We start from the raw sequence: 19,836 nt of genomic DNA, 5'->3' as shown, positions 1-19,836 counted from the left end.
CGGAAAAAATGAGAGGGAAAGAAAAGATGCATTAATGCCCCTCACCCACATCTCCCCCAGAGTATGTGCTTTATCTTATCATTTCGCCAGTACCAGAGGCTCTCTTATGTAGAAAAGGAAAAATCAAAACTCTTAAATAAGTACATTTACAGTAGGAAAGTGACTGACTTCAAAACAGACTGCAATAAAGTCCCACGATGTATAAAAGCTTCAGATCAAGGTATAGGGAGATGAGACAGGAATGGATAAGGGGAAAACAAAGGAGTCAGAAAAGGCCTTTGAACAGAAGGGGAAACAGTCTGTAAATTAAGAGGCTGCTAGTGTGAGGATGTAAGTTTCAGGAGATTTCTAAGATGATGGTTACCACACAGAAAGTAAAGTAGCTCCCAAAAGCACGAATAAGCTCGGATGCAATGCTATTTTCTACAGAACTCATCAGAAAAAATCCTACAATTTCAGAGACTGGAAGGTGAGAAGCAAAGAGCTATGAGTTCGAATAAGAAGGAATTAGGAAAAAGAAAATCAACTCGTCCAAGAACAAAGTAGGAGGAAACTCTCATACTAGGCTCTGCAAATGCCACCAAAGTACATTAAATTGGGAGCAGAAAAAACTGGTTGAATCCTTGCTCTTCTCTCTTACTTTATACCACTCATGTGGCCTGAGTAGATTCCTAAGTTTCAGTGCACCTTGATTTCCTCGATGAGGAAACGGATAAGGCAAGGAAACTAACATTTATTGAATACCTCACTTGCATATGTTATTTCATTTCATCAACATAAGAAGTCGATTTATGATACCCATATCACGAATGAGAAATCTGAGGCTTAGGGAGGTTAAGAATCTGACTGACATTCACATAAGGCTTTGAGCTCAAGTCTGTTGGGCCCTGAGGTTCACACTGGCCCGAGAGGCAAAAGTGATGGAGTGGGCAGCACTGGACTCTCAACCCCTAGTCCTGGCTCTGCCATTTATGAGTTTTCTTGTCTTGACAACTCACTTGACATCTCGGGCACTCGGCTTTCCTCTTCCCTAAAACAGGGCTGCCCACACCTGCACTGGCCACCTACCTACTCCTTACAAGCAGAGGCATAACCTGATTTTAACACCTGAGAATGATGACGTGGTGCAGAGTCAGGATTAGCTTACCTTTAAGCGCATGTCAAAGTCTGGCTTCTTCGACGATCTTTTCGTCATAGTCTTAACAGGAACTGTGTCAGCATATTACTTAGAAAATGTGTTAAAAAGGTAGTACTCTTAGAAAAGGTGCTTCCCATTCCCCTTCCTTGCTAAGATACTGAATATGAAGAGAGTATGAGAAGCAAATGTGATGGGGTTGTGCAAGCACCCTAACACGGGTAAAAGTGAGCATGCCCATAATTGGTCAGGCATCTCTGCTAGACACAGTCTTACTTAGTTCACATTCCCCACACTCCTTAAATGGAAAGCACTCCCTCTGTTCTGTTTTAGATAAAGTCATCAGGTACCATCAGTTAGGATGTTATAGATTTCCTCTGTGTTCAGGGACTCCCACTTCTACAATTCAAGACACCCGGAGTGGGCTTGTTAAGTCAACCGTGTTGTTATCTTCCTAAGGTTAACAAAGTCGTGAGAGTTTGTCCCCAGTGTAGCTCCATTATAAGAACTTATCCTACTAAAGGTCAACACATAGTTACATGCTCCAAGCAAAGAGCATGCCTTTGTGAAATTCATAAAGGTCTCTGTGTGTTCTCACTTAGAGCAACCCAATATGATGTAACTAGGTCTCCTGAGAATCCTCTGGCTCAGACGATGCCACCAATATATGTCATTTCTGACCTGATTCAAAACCAACCTTCATAAACGTGGACAAAAAGCTACTTACAGCTTAGAGGACATTAACAGCCTTTTAATCTAAAGAGCCGTTGGTCTTTCATTTTCTCTAACTTGCCATGGCCTATGATTTGAGCTGTCAGAATCAGAGCCTAACAATACCATTACTTTTCCAGAATGTATTTAATCCTGCTTTCAAAAATCAGTATTCTAGTTTAAGTGGGAATAAACTAACATCGATTGAGTTCTTATTATGTATATTAAATAAATTAGTGCATTTAATCTTGCTTAAGCCTTATAATCCCCAAGAGGTAGGTACAGTAATCCTTATTTTATAAGGAAGAAACCGGGGTTCCAAGAGGTTATGGAAATCTTGGAATTATGATCTGAACCCGGTTCTGACTGACTCAATAACTCCTGCTATTTTCATTCTAACATAGACATTCTTTGAAAATAACCATGTTTTAATCTAAACAAAAGAGAATCAGTTGTCAAAATGCAAATAGGAGCTACTAAGTGCCTATGTCGCTCTAGATGAGATAAAACCTCTAGAACAAAGATGGAAAAACTGACCCTTGATATTAAGAGATTTGAATTCATTAAATAAGTTTGCCACTAATTAATTGTGTGACATAAGAAACGTCACAACCTTCTCAAGCCTAAAAACCCACATCTGTGAATTGGAAAAAAATAATGTTACCGAAAGAAAGCCTTTCAAGTTTTGTTCCCTTTCAAGGAAGCTGCCACGTAAAAATGTATGAAGCACAGACAATTGAAATTCTTTTTTCTCCAAGGCAAACCCACAAAACTGTATCTTAGGACCGCAAAATGCCAGTCTGGTATTTGCTATCTGCCAGCTTAGTAACCTTGGGCAGGCTGAGAAACTTCCAGAGTATCCTGCTACTTTGTTTGTAAAGGAAAATTTTACCTGCTTATGTAGAAGCCCTTTCAACTCTGAGGTTTTGAATCTAAAGCAACCGGAATTTCATTGTCCGGAATGGAGTACTCTCTTTGAATCCTCAGATTACTGCAATAGCTTTCTCTCTGCTTTGCCCGAGTTCAGTAAAGTTCTCTTCAAACCATCCCCTATACGGTTCTTAGAGAAATTGTAACCGAACTTAAATCTGACCGTGTTACATACTTGCTGAGAAGCCTTCCACTGAAGGACCCTCCACTGCCTTCAGAATAAAGATGGACATTTTCCGCTTGGCATGCACGATCCTTCACAGTCTGGCTCTTGCCTTCTTCCTCTCCTTTGTCTCCTTCACATACTTTGTGCTTTAGTCTTACTAAACTCTATTTGGCTAAGGATGGTTCTCAGACATCTAGTGTTGATGCCTTGATATATAATAAGAATCTTCTTTCGAGTTAACGTGAAATAGCTAGTTAGAAATGTTAGGTAAGCAGATGTCTGTGTCTGAGGCTCATGGGAAATTCTAGCTGTATGGATAAAATTTGGAGTCGGCCAGATAGACAGAAATTGATCCCACGCAAGTGCAGGAGATCCCTTAGGAAGATATGTAGGTAACAAAGAGTAATAATAGACTGATGCTGGAGTGCTGATCGAACACATACCAACATTTACCCTGTTTAGCCCAACTCATGAAAAATCCTACAATCTGAACACCAGACAGGGAAGAAGGTTGGGAGAAGATCATCTTCCCCCATGTCAGTGACAATTTCTGTAGACAGAATAAATAACCTATTTTTTGGAAAAAGAAACTGAAGCTTTAAGAGGCTATAATTATTTAAGAAAAGTGTCCATGCTGGTTAATAAGGAAGCTGGGATTTATATCTAAACCTTTTTGACTGTGAAGCCCATGATCTTAAAATTACTCTTTCCTGCATAAGCTTGATGACATAAAATTTCTTCTCCTCTCTCAGGCAATAATAGAGACAATAAACTAAATAAAGTTCAATTTAAATAAAGAAGTGATTATGATGGATAATAAAAGGGCTATTAGACTTGAATTAATGAATTGGTTAATGGTGGTTTATTTAACTAAGTTTATTTAACTAAGCTGTTTATTTGCAAGAAGTAAAAAATTAAGAAGTTATAGTTAAAAGAAGAGCATTCTTATCCTGATTCTATATGTGAGCAGTTCCTGTAATAAATTATATAAAAGCTTAAAATTTAACTTGCCTGTAAACTTTCATTACCTATAAAATGAAATAAAACAGTATTACCTAGTTAAAGACAGGCCTTTATTTTAGTCATAATTCCACTTTTGATGGACATTAGGAATTCGTGAGCAAGCTGTCGGACATGCCCTGGCCAGATTTTCTCTTATTCCAGATAGAAAACCTGGCCAAATTTGCAATAATCACTCTATATCACACATTACATACCTTTGGCTAATGGAAACACCCTTTAAATTTAATGTTGCTTAGCTAATGTTTAAGCAAAACAAGCTATTTACACAATGTCCATGCAGCAGGTGATATGGCTTATTCTCTTTCTTATTTATAGTCATTTCCTTCTCTGGCTCCAAAATAGTTTTTAATTGAATTTCCTCATTATTATTATTTAGTGCCTAATGCAAGCTCTTGGGGGCAAAGAGTGAAACTGCCAAAACCTAACGTGCAGCAATTCATTGGACCGTGGCGTGACTGCCTTCTGACTGTGTTCAGAGCCAAGTCCTGGAGAGAGCCCGTGGGCTTGGGACGGATGCCCACCGACATGTGTGTGTGTGTTCTCCCATGGCATCATGGTCTGTCCAAAAATCTTCTTTCAGACACTCCTGCATTGTTCTAAATGAAGTCTTAGAAGTAAACAATTGCCAGATGCCATAAATTCCTGTGGGAAGCCAGCTAAAAAAGATAATTCTCACATGGAGTAAACGTGAGAAAACGATCAGCCCCCTGGACAACTCGATTTGTTGAAATGAGGCTGCATGACATCGAGGGGCGACCTGTGTTTCTACAGATGTCAAGGTAAGAATACCAAGACACTTTTACCACTCCCTTGTAGAGCTGGTCAGCTTTCTGCCCTCTGCTTCTCAGGCTTCCAAACCAAATAAAATGTTGATGCCTTTTCATGAAGCTGAAGGGTTCATTTCCTTCTTTGCTTCCATCCTATCTTCCCACTTACTGCTAGAATAGAAAGGAATAGAGAGCGGGTGAGAGGAATTCTGCACTAGAACTCTTCCGTATGAGTGGAAAATGAGGATTTCTGGATTTCTTAGCAGGAAAACGTTGCATCTTCTTCCTCCTGCCATGAAACCTGTCATGGTCACTGCCAATTTGCCACGGCAGCCTCTGTCTTGGTGAAGGACACAGATTCTCAATGCTTCTCCACACAGCACTCGAGGCTAAAATGTGCCCATCGGTCAGAGTGGGTACCTAACAGGAAACATCTCTGCCACCTCAGACTTAACCTCTCAGCAACTCCAGCATCCTCGGATATAAAATAAGGACAACACTGCCCACTGCCCAGGGTTATTTTCTTTTAAATAGGCAGATTTGGGCAACCTATTAAATTAAAATTTAGAGCTAACACAAAGGAAAAAAAAATGGCATTACCAGACAAAATAGAAATTAAAATGCAACATATAGTCCCGAGGGAGAAGATTATCGCAGATAATTAGACCATAAGAGCTTATGAGGTTGAGATATATGTTTGGCTCCAGGTATTCCCAGAAGTTGGGTTATTTTTTGTTCCTAATTATCCATGAAGCGAACACTAGATGCTAATAGAAACGTCTCACAACGTCTTCTTGTGGAGGACACAGATATGTGGAGGGCAGTAGTGTGAGATCAATGATTATTATATGTAAAACTCCCTTGCAAGTTAAAGGGCTCTACTATATGTTAAAAGTGAGGACATTCACCTTGGTGGTGAACGTGGGTATCTTTTAGAAGAGTTTTACGACTAGTTGAAAAAGGATGAAAAGGTAGTAGGTTGAGGAGCACTGCCGTGGGAAAAGACATCAGAAAGCAAACGCTTCATCACTACCTGTTAGGAGAAAAGAATGGAGATCTGTCTGGGTTCTGAAACCTGAGACATCCAGGGATGTTCAATTAGGCAAACTGATGGATGGAAAATGAGGATTTAACCAGTTTAACCAGGGTCTTTTGGAAATGCAAGCCTGGAAAACCTTCTAAAATTAGAATTCTAATCCAGAGACTAGGGCAGGGCCCTGAGAATTTGAAAGTGCAATGGAATGTCAGAAACTGCCCTTGGGCTTATTTTGGAAATCAAAAATATTTGCATAAACAGACACCACTCTCCACATATTTCCCAAATTAAGAGACTCTGGGGACCAACACTAGAAAAAAAGGAGGACCTCAAAGAAGGGTGGCAGACACTGTCCATCACTTACCCAATGACTATTGCTTCTCCTCCTCCCTGATGACAGAACTCTGGTTTGTTAAGGGGTGGAGAGCTCCTGTTCTCAGAGAAAGTAGGCTCCCACCTCACCCCCAGAAGATGAAGCGGAGTCGTCCAAACCAGCCATGATAATCGCATCCCCTACTGCAATTACTGGTCTTAGGATGAGCACGTAGGCTTACAAGAAATTTGCTGTGGAGAACTTAAAAATTAAAGTCTCACTTACAGATATTATTTCTTTCCTTCTTCCTAGAGCCCGGAATGAGGTTATAATGCCTGGATGTGCAGGAGCCATGTTATAACCATGAGGCAACAAACCTGAGCATAGAAGCCAACACGCTATGGATAATGGAGTGAAAAAAAAAATGTATTTCCTAATGGCAGCATTATCCTAGCTTGTAATTTCTTTATATGTAAGGGAAAAAAATCCCTATTTGTCTAAACTACTGTTCTTGGATTTTTCTACCACTTTTAGCTGGAGACATTCCTAACTGATAGAGGAGGACAGCGGAGAAAGGAAAAGTCATGGCAGAATAAAAATTATGAAGGAGAGCAACACCTGTGTGTTCATCCAGACCCGAATGGAAGAGGTGAGGACTGGTGAAGGAGAATCTATGACTGAGAAGGGGGTCTGGGGAGGAGAGTGGAGGCTTGGCGTTTGCAGGCAGGTCTAGGAGAGAAACAGGGACGGCATGACAAGCGCATCTTGGTGCTGCCATCAATGCACATCTTTTCATTCTAATCTGTATTCACAGCCGACAGGGCTTTCACTTTATGGCTGCAATGTTCTCCTCGTCTCTTCTGTGGGCGCGGTCGCCCTGTGAGCACCACACAGTCAGTGTCGATTCCACCCGGCACTTTGCTTTACTCACAGCTCCTTCCACCTTCTGTCTTCTCATTATTCCCCTGATATGATGCCTGTTTGCTTCCGGCTCTGGTTTAAAAGCCCACCCACAGTGTTGAAATGAAAAATAAAATCATAAAATAGATAAAAGACAAAGAAGGAAAAAACCACATAAGGAAGGAAGAAGAATGAGGCAAGAACTGTTGCTCTGAGCCTGTGCCTTTCAACCCACCTCTCCACGCTGAGGGCTTTTCCCTAAAACAGGCCAGGGCAACAAATAGAAAGAAGAAGGTCTTGCATCTGATGACCTTCCCTGCAGTTGCCCCTGGTCCCCCTGAAGCGATGGGCAGCAACACCCAGATAGAAAACAAGGAGAGATAATACTTCCCTAAGAGTGGGCTCTGAGAGGTAAACAGGAAAAAAGGATGAAGTGCTCACATCAGGTGACATCTCCCATCTAGGGTAGCAGCGAGGGAGGAATAGGTGAGCTGACATCTTTGGGGACCAAATGTGGGTTCATCAGATGCTCCATCATCTAATCGTTTCCTCTAGACAGTAAGCTCTACAAGGTAAAGGAGTAAGGCTGCCTTAGCTTTTGCTTTATTGCCTTAGCACAATGTATGGCACATAGGTGATGGTCAATAAACAGTGAATGAATAAGGCGTGACATTGGGGGTGTTAGAAAGTGCTACATTAGCACTAACTATTGAAGTTGTTGGGGTGTGCTGTGGTTGCAGTTGCTCTTGATGACATAATTGTCAGTGGTGACAGATGGGGAAAAGACAATTCCCTCCTGAAACCCCAAACATTAAAAATCAAAAAGTCCACTAGTTTCTTCAAGTCCAGGTTGAGGCGTAGCCTTTCCTGGCCCAATATCGGTCTCTTGTAAGTGGTGTTACCTCTCACCCGTGTCAGTGACACACACTCCTAGGCAATCTTCAGAGACAGAGGGAGTTAGGAGGATGGTATTAGGTACCTGGAGCTGCTACAGTCACTGCCGCAAATGGATCCATCTCCCCTTTCCCTGCAGACTTCCTGCCAGCCCCTAAGCAGCCTCTAATGACTTAACTGCTTGATAATGTCCCCCCTCCTCAGGGGACACATGCTGCTCTTCAGTGGAAAGAGGGTTTCAGTGATTAAACCCACAGCTGTCGTTTATAGCTAAGACTGGATTTCTGAAATTAATTTGAATATGTTTCCATCCCTATGCCCTTTTTCTGCCGTTTCCTGGTAAATTCTTTCCCTCCTTCACCTGCAGGTGAGGGCAGGGGTGGGGGGCGGGCGGGTGTTGAGAGCAAAGCTCTTGGGTGCAGCTATAGCTCCACGCCTCAAGGGCCTACCTACAATTTGAATGCGGGTACTCACCACTTGCAAAGGGCGCAGGCTGGGGCCGCCCTGATAGAAGGCCTCAAGATGGGCCTAGCAGATTTTTAGGGCTTGCCACAGGGGTGCAGGATAAGGCCCATAGTGCCAATTCTATCATGATTTCCTACAGTGCACTCAGGAGCTGCACTGGACCCTTGGGTACCAACGGGACAATTTGGCTTTCAGACCCCAAACCACTCCAGCAGATCCGCGTGGCTCCAGCAGATCTGCATGGCTCCAGCAGAGTAATTAATAGATGGATCACTTCCTATTTGTTTTCATGTGTCTTATCCTTTGTGGAATGAATTGGGAAGAACATAGGTAGAAGGCAGGGAGATAAGTGGAGAAAAGAAACATCCATCTTTACATTCCCTAGTGACTAACATAGTCAATATCACAGATGCTATGCGCTAAGGGATGAAAGGAAGGAAGGCGGGGCCACGGAAGGAAGGGAAATCTACCAACTGCTAAATTTTACCAAAAGCAAATTAGCTTAACTGTGCCTGTAGTCTCAAAGGGCACACACACCAGCCTCCCCACTAAGCCACACAGAGCAACATTCTGGTACTTCCCCATCCTCTTTCTTTCTCAGATTAACTTTACTCCAAAGTATTTATCCTATACATACATACATACATACATACACACACTCATACATATATATGTGTGTGTATGTGTATGTGTGCATGTGTGTATATATAATATATATTTAATATATATACACACATATATATATTTAACATATATACATATTAAATATATATATTTAAATGTATTCTACTTATTTCCTATTTCTCCACACTAGATTGAAAGCTCCATAGGAGCAAAAACCTTTGCCAATTTTTGAATAAAAGTCTCTTCCTTACTAAGCCCTGGTTTGTTTTTCTTTGACGTTTCAAATGCTATGCTTATAGGGCCTTCTAAATATATCTCGAATTCACCCACATCACTTCACCTCCACGGTGACTGACCTAACCCAAATTTAGTCCACCACTGACTCTTTCCTGGAGAACAAATATTTTAGCATCAATTCTTATTCTCCTCCAATCCACTCTCTATCTCACAGCCAAAGTGATCTTTAAAAAACAAATCAGTCACGTAACTTCTATGCATATAGCTATTTAACAATCTGCCTTTGCCTTGAGGATAAATTCTAAACTGGTACGACACTCTACAAGTAGAAGACTGTATGTAGGCCCCTGCCTCCCCCTCTGCCCTCCCTCCCTGTGCTCTAACCCCAACAACACATCTTGTGTTCCTTGGCCTCTTAACTTGCCATACTCTTTTCTATCCCTTGGGCTTTGCAACAACCTTCTGCCTGGAAGACCACATCCATCCTTGTCTGGTTACCTCTAGCTTATTCTCAAATATCAGCTTAAGTATCATTCCTCCAGGAAAATTTTCCCTGATCCTCCAACCAGGCCTGACTTTCCATACTTCTCAAGTTTAACAGTTTTAAATTGCATGTTTAGTTGATGATTGTTTGATGCCTTTCTCCAATCATTAGACTTTAAGCTCTAGCATGTCAAAGATGAGTCAGTTTTTGCCCATCATTGTAGCCCTCGAGGGCTAACATAGTGTCTGGCATATTACTGGTACTAATATTTGAGTGAATATCATTTTAAATGACAGTGTGAAGAATATAATAATACGCAAGAGCTTTCTTCTTTATAGTATATGTCTTTGAAATGTTGAGCCTTTGGATAAAATGATACCCCCCCCTCCAATTTTATTTAGCTATAACTGACATACGGAACTGTATAATTTTAAGGTATAGGGCATAATGACTTGACTTACATGTATTGTGAGATGATTATCACAAGAAGTTTAGTTAACATCCATCAGCTCACATAGATATAAAAAGAAAAAAAAAAGTTTTTTTCCTTGTGATGAAAACTTTGAAGATCTACTTTCTTAACAATTTTCAAATATACTATACAGCACTCTTAACTGTAGTCATCATATTAAAATGACTATTTTAATCTTGCATCTGAAACCGATTATATCATCAGTCAAGGAATGGAAGATAAACGGACCAGTAAGCCAGAAAGGCGGTGTGCACATGTGTGTGTATGTGTGTGTGTGTTTCATTGATCTTTGCAGATGTAGATGTATGTTTCTGGCTCTTTTAAACCTGGATTTTTATACCAATACCCAGATCCAATCCTAGCCAAATTTTCTCTATCTCCTTAGAGAAAAGTCTTACCATGCTCTATTTCTATGAGTAGAAAAGTTGGAGTTTTATTCTGGGACATAAGCTCATTCTCTTCTCCCCTTCTCTTCTACCTCCAACCAATCTCCCATTTAAACAAGGTCATTCACGTGGTACTAAGAACAGGATCTTGGTTGAATGGGCTTCGCATCTAATCTGTCTTCCTGGAGGCAGTCACCTGCTCTTCCTAGGGTGACCTTGAGCTCCCTGAATCGTGGAGACATCTTTTACCCTTTGTTTCCTTTGTTCTTATCATAATGGCTATCACATGATAGGGTCTCAATCAATATTTGTTAAATGGTAGTAAGCCACGGTAATAGACAGTTTCTTGCTAATATTCCATAACATTAGCCTTGCTCTCACACAATATCCCTTCCACCATCCCCTAAATCAATTTCTACTTGCAGTCACACTCACAGTGTCCTATTGCTATATAGTTGCCTCCTTACAAAATTCTTGTCAGGAAAAGTTTCTCTTTGGAGAAAATAGAAGTTACTAAACCTCAGCAATTTAATTAGTAGTCTCTGTTACTTCTGACTACTCTAAATTGGTTCTCCTAGCACTGACTGATGCTTTGACACTGGCAAATTCTGCATGAATAATCATGCTCTTGGAAAATTACATTTGAAATTAATACATAAAATTAGGATTCCAGTGGAAAAATATTTGGTTGTAAGCATGAAATATAAGCCTCCAGCAAGACGATGTGCATGGGAGGGAGAAGATATGGGCAAATAAAAGATCTGTCAAGTCTTTGGATTAAAAGATTAGTCAAGTTTCTGGACGAAAAGGCTGAGGATGCCCATGCCCTGAACCTAACACCATTAACTAACGCGTATCAAGCACATTCTGTATGCCAGGCACTGGGCAGTAGAGAAAGCATGGTCCTGACTTTCCTGCAGTATGCTATCTACTGTGTGAAATAAAGTATGAATTTCAAAAAATAAACACCAACTAAAAAGCAGAGGAACAAATACAAAGAAAACAAAATTAAAAGGTCCATCAGTAGAGAACCAGGACCCCAAGTGTTAAGTGTGAAGTATAAAAATTAACAGCCTGAATACCAAAACCCTAAGCAGTACACATTCATCAGAGCTCTGATAAAACCTCAAGCAAAAAAAGAATTCCAAATTTTACTACAGATTACAAGAGTGGAGTTCAGTGATTCTGAATTTCTTTGAAAAATGGATTCAGTCATTCCTTGGTGTTCCTAGAGAGTCCAAGTGTCTGATCACCTTTATCCCACCGATCTTTCCTGGTCTCCCTCCATTATGTTTTATAAAATAAACCTCAAACCGGGTATCAAATCTTTCTGCCTCACCTCTGGGTTCTGAAGCTGAAGATCTTCTGGAATTAACCCTGCTAGGTCTTAGGCTTCATCTCTTTAAGCGCTTCTGCAATAACGGTCATAAGCATCCTCTGCATTAAAATCAGAGCTAGTTTCTTATCTGGTCTAAGAGACAAGCTATAAAGCAAGATACCAAATTCCTACAGATGTGATGAGTTGAAATATCAATAAATAGATATGTTGGAACCATAAAGCAGAGACAGGTATGAGAGAAAACTGGGCTAGTGAAAAAGGCTCTGACATCCTCTGAGGCCCGTGTGATTGGAAAAGGGTTTTGTAATATCTATCACACCAACATGGGGGCAAAATAGAGACTAACAGAAAGGATCAATAATTAGTCTTCTTTGATTAATCTCTGGTTATTAATGATAACAAAAAATAAGATAGTTTAAAACAGTAGACTGAACCTGTGTTCACAATATTTCACACCTCCCCTGTTTTTGAATTATATACCCACACCCTTCGCCTGTCACTTTGCAGTACTTCCACTAGAGTAGATGTAGTATATTAACCCACCCCATGATGGGATTGGCACTCTGACTTGTTCAACCTGGGAAGTGTGGATAGAAGTGACAATATGCCAGATGTGGACTAAGGTCTCAGGAGGCAATAGATGCTTCCAAGCTCCCTCCTGTACTCCTGCTATTTGCCAAGAGAAGAACATTTGTGGGGTAGCTTCTGGTCCAAGGAGAATGTGGAGACTGTAGAGCAGACCCTAATCTAATTTCCAAATCTGCAGCCACGTCCAGGCATTTCACAGCTAGGAGGATAGCCATCCAACCTATGCACAGACTTGTCCGAAAAAAATTTAAATGTTGCTTGTTGTAAGCTACTTAGTTATGTTAATATTACTGAGGCAATAGCTGGTAAATATAGCTACTGTGAAGTCATTAAAAATCACACTTTTGAAGATTTTATTTATGATTTGAGACAAAGATTATAATATAATGCTAAAGTTATGGTATAATTATAAATTTATGGCATAATTAAATTTATGACATAATTCTAACTGAAAAACTCAGGATAGAAAAATTACTTTTAAGTGACATTAAAATATATGTTTTATATGCACATTGCCCAAAGGAATAAAGCTTACCAATATATTAATAATGCCATTTCTGGCTGGTATAATTATGTGTGATTTCAGCTTTTTTATTGTTTACCGTGAAATAAGTATTCAGTTAATACTGGCTAAATAAAAATTAGTAAATTTTCATATATTCCAAATTTTCTACAGTAAACATATATTGCTTTTGTAATCATAAAAATCAATATTTATTTTTTAAAATGAAGATCCATGACCTAGAACGTTGATAATAACCCACTGATGACAATTTTTTATGAGGCTTCTTTCCAACAGGGGTAAACACTCCTAACAGAGCTATAATCTAGAGATTGGTTTATTGAGTAGCATTTTATGAAGACAGAATTACAGCCTTCCAAAGTCAAGACTCTTTATATCAACTGCTCCATGAAAGCCTCCAGGAACACCACTCCGTAGTGAAAAGCAATGGGACAGGTCAAACATGTTCGACACATAGAAAAGAAACCAAAACATCGTGAAGGGATTCAGGGCAAGAAAAGAAGGAAGGTGAAAGAAAGGTGAGGAAGAAGTGAGAGGATTGAAGGGAGCGAGAAAGGGGAAACAAAAATTTACAAAGAAATAATTCTGTTCAGCTTCATCCTGACGACATATTTCTTCACCACCATACCTAACCTGCCATCGATCCCCATTTACAGAAAGCAGGGGTTGCGGGGTGGGGGACCCCAGCATTAGGCAGAGAGGGGCTCTTCTGCAGCAGCCAAGTCATTTCCTCAAGTAGGAATTGATATCCCAGTGCTCTGCTCTGCAATCCCCACTTATAGTTTAGATACTTGGTTTTATAATCATTGTTCCCTTTTGCTAAAATCCTTTCTCATTTATCACAGTTCAAAAGGAGATGGCTTCCAGGCTAGACGGTGTGCTTGCAGAGGCCTTGGGGGCCTGTCCTTCCCCTCTACCAGCTGTCACTAGGGGCCTGTCCTTCCCCTCTACCAGCTGTCACTAATCTATATAGCCCTAGGCACTAACCCACATTATATTTCAGACTCCAGGCCAATCATTCTAAAAAAACAAGGGTCCACTTCATTCCTCTAGGAGGGAATTGCCCATTAAAAGGTAGACATTATGGTGGTAGCAAGCCTAAAAGTTGGATAGAGAAAGGAAGGAAGGATTGTGTGGGGTTGACCTGGAAGAAATAATAAAAAAGAAAGAGGGGATTGCCAGTCAAGGTGGCAGAGTAGCTAAATGCTATGCTTGCCTCCTCTAACAATCACATCAAAATTACAACTAAACTACAGAACCATCACTATTGTGAGTTGCCTGAAGTCTAGCTGAACAGAAGTCCTACAACTGGTGACACACAAAAGAGGCCACCTTGAGACTGGCAGGAGGGGCAGAAACACTGAACAGTTGGCTAGTTCCACACTAGCATGTGGCAATTGAGAATCGGGAGGGGTATTTCAGCTGCAGAGGTCCCCCCAGAGGACCGAGAGGTCCCAGCCTCACACTTGGCTCCCCAGGCCAGGGTTCGAGTGCTGGGAAGAGAAGTCCCCACAAAATCTGGATATGAAAATCAGTGAAGATTGTGGCTGAGTGACACAGAGGGCTGCAGGAACCCCAGGCATTCCCCTTAAATGGCCGGCGCATGAACTTACCCACTGACAAACTCACCTACTCTGAGCTCCAGCACTGAGTAAGCAACCCAAAAGGTACCAGGGACATACAGGGAGGAATTGAATTGTCTGGCTTTAGGGCAAGGGCTGGAAGGGCGACTTTATCCCAGAAACAAGTGCTGACAGAAATCACTGTTCCTTTGTTGACCTATCCTACTACCCAGCATGTGAATGCAGGCAGCCATAATATCTGAGTCTTCTTCAATCTGGCTAACACTGGTCGCCCTGCTCCGGTGATTCCCAGAGACCTTGCCCCTCCTAACTTGCAGGCCCATTCAAGATGCTTCCAGTGATCTTCCATGCAAATGGCCTGTCTTGGCTCATGCTGCAAACTTTGCTAAAATTTCTCAAAGGTTCACAAAACCTAAACAAGCAGCATCTGGCCTCAGCATGCCCCTACCTCTTGCTGAGCAGCCCAATCCCAACAACGGAGGCAGCCAGCCTTGCTTTGCATCTGGCCTCTAGAGGCACCTCCAAGCCAGTGTCGGGGGCAACCATCTGCAGGTTGCTTGGTGGCCCAACTGCAGCTAAACTTGGCCTGTGTAGGGCCCCACCTAAGAGGCTCCAGATTAGGCAAGCACAGTGGTCAGCTTTGGACCAAGTAGGAGCATGACCAGGGGCCACACCCAAGGACAACTTACCCAAAGGGCAGACTGGCAGGCACCAGAGCCCTGCTAAAGCGAATCTTGCTCCTTCGAGGCAGCCCCTGCACAACAGCTTCTCCAGTGTCATCATCAGCTAGTCATCACAACCAATCAGCTGTAGGGTTAATCCCTCCCATTGATGTGCAAACAGCAACCAAGGCTCAACTACAAAAGGAGGGCATACACGACTCACACGAGGGACTCACCTGAAACACTGAGCTCAGGTGACCAGGGAGAATGTGCCACTGGGCTGCACACAACACCTGCTACATAAGGCCGCTCTACTAAGACCGGAAGACATAGCAGTCCTACCTAATACATAGAAACAAACAAGGGAGGCAGCCAAAATGGAGAGACAAAGAAATATGTCCCAGATGAAAGAACAGAACAAAGCTCCAGAAAAAGAATTCACCAAAAGGGAGACAATCAATCTACCAGATGCAGAGTTCAAAACACTGGTTATAAGGAGGCTCAATGATCTCAAAGAGTAGAGCAACTCAGTGATAACTTGAACAGAGAGATATCAAACATAAAGAAGAACCAGTCAGAAATGAAGAATACAATAACTAAAATGAAGAATACATTCGAGGGAATCAACAGTAGAGCAGAAGAAAAGGTGGACTGAGTCAGCGATTCAAAAGACAGAGTAGCAGAAAAACACCCAAACATCACAGCAACAAGAAAAAAAATCCAAGTAAATGAGGTTTAAGGGGTCTCTGAGACAACAACAAGCATACCTATTTGAAGAAATAATGACAGAAAACTTCCCTAAGGAAATAGACATACAATCCCAGGCAGCACAGAGAGTCCCGAACAAGATGAACCCAAAGAAAGAGGCCCACACCAAGCCACATCATCATTAAAATGCCAAAGATTAAAGATAAACAGAATCTTAAAAGCAGCAAGACAAAAGCAATTAGTTACCTACAAGGGCGCTTCCATAAGACTGTTAGCTGACTTCTCAACAGAAACTTTGCAGGACGGAAGGAATTGTCATGAAATATTCAGTGATGAAAAGCAAGGACCTATAACCAAGACTACCTTACCCAGCAAAGTTATCATTTAGAATCAAAGGACAGATAAAGAGCTTCCCAGAAAAGAAAAAGCAAAAGGATTTATAACCACCAAATCAGTATTACAGGAAATGCTGGAGGGACTTCTTCAAGAAGAAATAGAAGAAAGAAAAAAAGATAAAAAATGTGAATGTTAAAACAGCAATAACTACATATCCATCAACAATTACTTTGAATGTAAATGGATTAGGTGTTCCAATCGAAAGACAGAGTGGTGGAATGGGTAAGAAAATAAGACCCTTACATATGCTGCCTACCAGAAACTCACTACAGATCAAAAGACACCCACAGACTGAAAGTAAAGAGATTAAAAAATGTATTTCATAAAAATGGAATGGAAACAGACATAAAAAGCTGTGGTAACGATACTTATACCAGACTAAATAGACTTGAAAACAAAGGCTATAACAAGAGACAAAGAAGGACCCAGTAATCTTACTTTTAGGTATTTAACCAAAGTAACCCAAAACACTACTTCAAAGGAACATGTGAATCCACATGTTCCTTTTCAGCATTATTTACAATAGTCAAGATCTGGAGGCAACCTAGATGTCCATCAATAAGAGAATGGATAAAGAACATGTGGTATATTTATACAATGGAATATTATTCAGCCATAAAAAAGAATGAAATCTTGCCATCTGTCACAACATGGATGGACTCAGAGGGTACTGTGGTGAGTGGAGTAAGTCAGACAGAGGACAAATGCCATACGACTCACTTACATGTGGAATCTAAAGAACAAAATAAACAAAACAGAAACAAACTCATGTGGGAAGGGAATTGGGGGGGGTGTGTGAAAAAGAGGTAAGGATTAAGAGGTACAAATCGGTAGTTACAAAATAGTCATGGGGATGTAAAGTATAGCATGAGAAATACAGTCAGTAATATTATAATAATTATGTATGATGTCTGATGGGTACTAGATTCCCTGGGGTGATCCCTTTGTAAGTTATGTAAATATCTAATCACTATGTTCTACACCTGAAACTAATATAATATCATATGTCAACTGTAAATGAAAAATAAAAAAATATTTTTAAAAAAGAAGAGACGGGATAAAGAAAAGAGGGGAAGAGGGGGTAAAGGGGAATGGGAAGGAGCAAAAGAAAACCGAGTGGGAGGGAGCAAAGTGCATCTCCCACTGGGAGCTCTTCTCACCATGGACAGTGGCAAAGTCAGCCCCATTATTTCAAATGGTGGAAGTTCCTGCACTGGATGGATAAGCCTATTTCTCCTTCTATCCAAGCTTCTTTCCGTGCTTGCCCATCTGGTCATTTTAAGCAATGTTGAGGCTAGCCCCCTAAGTGAGTTCCCGGATGATTTTTCTCTAGGCCCATTCCACCTGTGCCCACCAGAAAATCCTAACGTGTGTGTATGTGTGTGCGTGTGTGTGTGTGTGTGTGTGTGTGAAGAGGTAGAGAGGAGGGGTGTTCAGGCACCAAATTTCTCCAGATTTGTCAGATAATAAACCAGCGTTCTACCCTCAGTATAGTAAATCTTAGAGTTAATCCCATTCATTTATCCTTTCATGGCTTTCTTCCCTATACACAGATTGAGCCTCTTTTCTATCCTTGGTACTATGATGCTGATACAGGTTTGAATGCTCGCAGTCTAGTGCAGGAGACAGACAAGCAAAACAAGATTTAGAGAGGTCCAGTTTTTAGGGCTGAAGTGTGTGTGTGTGTGTGTGTGTGTAGGTGTAAGTTAGGGTACATTGGGGTCCTGGATATATTGTAACAGGGCAAAGTTTTTCTTTCCAGTCCTGAGCTACACCCACTTCATGCTTTTCTGGACTGGCCCCATGAAACCTTAGAGTCCCTCTCTGTTACTTGGGAACCAAGAATGTGGGGAAAAGGATGTGAAAGATTCTGACTGTTTTTCTAAATCCTGAATTTACTTCAGTAGGGCAGCTTCTATGCCTGCTTATTCCTTAGGTTCACCCCCTGAAAGTCCTAAAGCAGAGAATGGGTTGGAAAGTAAACAAAACAGGCCCTCTCCATCTCATAGCTCATTCTCCCTCCCAAAATACTTAATCCCACCTCCAAGATCTCCTATTTTGAGGAATGGCAAAATATAGCAGAAAATCTGATAGACTGAGTTGTAAAAAATCCTACCTCTAATACGTTGGACTATGGCAAGTTATTTAATCTTTCTGAGCCTTGGCTTAATTACCTTAAAAATATGAATGATACCACACACGTTATAAGCTTACTCTAAAATTTAAATTAGAATAATAACACTTATCCATGTATTCAACACTTGAAAGTTATAGGTGTTGTGCTAAAATTTTTACATAATCATCCTATTTAAGCTTCATATCAGTCTTATTTTATAGGTCAGAAAACAGGCTCAGAGAGGTTAAAAACACACCCAAGATCGCACAAGAATCAGTGATGGACTTGGGATTCGTATCCAGCTGTCTGACTTCCAAACTCCTACATCTTAAGTACAAAATTATACCTGGCACAAAGAAGGTACTCAGTAAATATGAATTCCCTTTTTATATCCCCTTATGTGCGGATTTCAGTGGCTTCGATAATGTTGGTACGACTCTACACTCCCTCCAAAATTGCCTTTCAGTGGTTGCCCGCTTCTTGGAGATGATCAGGAATCTGGATATTCAGACCATTTCTTTAAGCATTTCTTTTTAAACAGATGTGTTGATAATGTAAGGTTTGGCTAATGAAATTTTCCAGGCCATAAGTTGCTAACTGTGAATTAATTGCCTAGCCTATTGCAATAAATAAAGGAACTATTACATGTAAAAAAAAAAAAAAATCACAAGGACTCGCTAAGCTGGTGCAGAAAGGTTCTGAGTTGCACAAGCATCCCACTACACAGGAAGACCATCCCAAAGGGACAAAGCTAGAGCACTTCCTGACATTGCTTTAGGATAGAGAACTCTGACCCCGGATTCAAAATATAGATTTAGTACAGCATATGGAAACAGAGTAAATGTTCCCATAGAGTCCATATAACATTTTAGGGATTTTCACAAGGGCTACACATCAGTTACTGGAGTAGACTCAAAACCTCAGAAGTCCTTTCCAACTGTAAATGTGAATCAGTAAATTCTGATAAAAGAGTCACCCTCCCCCAACTGCCAAGAAATGTTTTTATCACCTGTACAGCTAACAGGACTTTTACTCATCAATCTTCTCTCCTTTCACTTCTGCTCTCGATGTAAGACTGGCTTTGTGGATTTCTACGGAAGGCTCCATCTTACAGGGACTGGAGAAGCTGGACTGCTTGTGAAAGGAGTTTCATTACAGACTGAGAAATGGGGGAAGAAGGATAGAGACAGCCAGCTGGAGATGAGGTCCCTGTGAACAACAGCCTGACACCACGTATGGTGACATTAAGAGCCAGCCACTTATCTTCAGACCCAGAAAGAAAGACTTGAGGGGTGGGGAGAATTCAACTAAGCAAACATTAGAGCCCTTATCTTTCCTTTACAATGTTGCTGATGGAGATAAAGAACGTGCTGGCCTT

General features: G+C 41.0%; 1 protein-coding gene and 1 long non-coding RNA gene across 4 annotated transcripts in view; one reads left to right on the top strand and one right to left on the bottom strand.

The window, feature by feature from the left end:
- The window catches only part of NRXN3 (neurexin 3), a 1,437,186-nt gene that overhangs the window by 935,190 nt on the left and 482,160 nt on the right, over positions 1-19,836 (bottom strand). The gene's annotated exons all lie outside the window — the stretch shown is intronic.
- LOC112473654 lies at positions 4,681-6,724 on the top strand. The gene is made up of 3 exons (XR_003044104.1): positions 4,681-4,744; positions 6,394-6,507; positions 6,616-6,724. It is a non-coding gene; the product is annotated as an uncharacterized LOC112473654 (long non-coding RNA).

Source organism: Pteropus alecto, unplaced genomic scaffold (genome assembly GCF_000325575.1).
Source record: "Pteropus alecto unplaced genomic scaffold, ASM32557v1 scaffold8, whole genome shotgun sequence".
In the NCBI taxonomy this organism is placed as follows: domain Eukaryota; kingdom Metazoa; phylum Chordata; class Mammalia; order Chiroptera; family Pteropodidae; genus Pteropus; species Pteropus alecto.
Note: the sequence above shows the minus strand (reverse complement) of the source record. Positions and strands in the feature narration are given on the sequence as shown.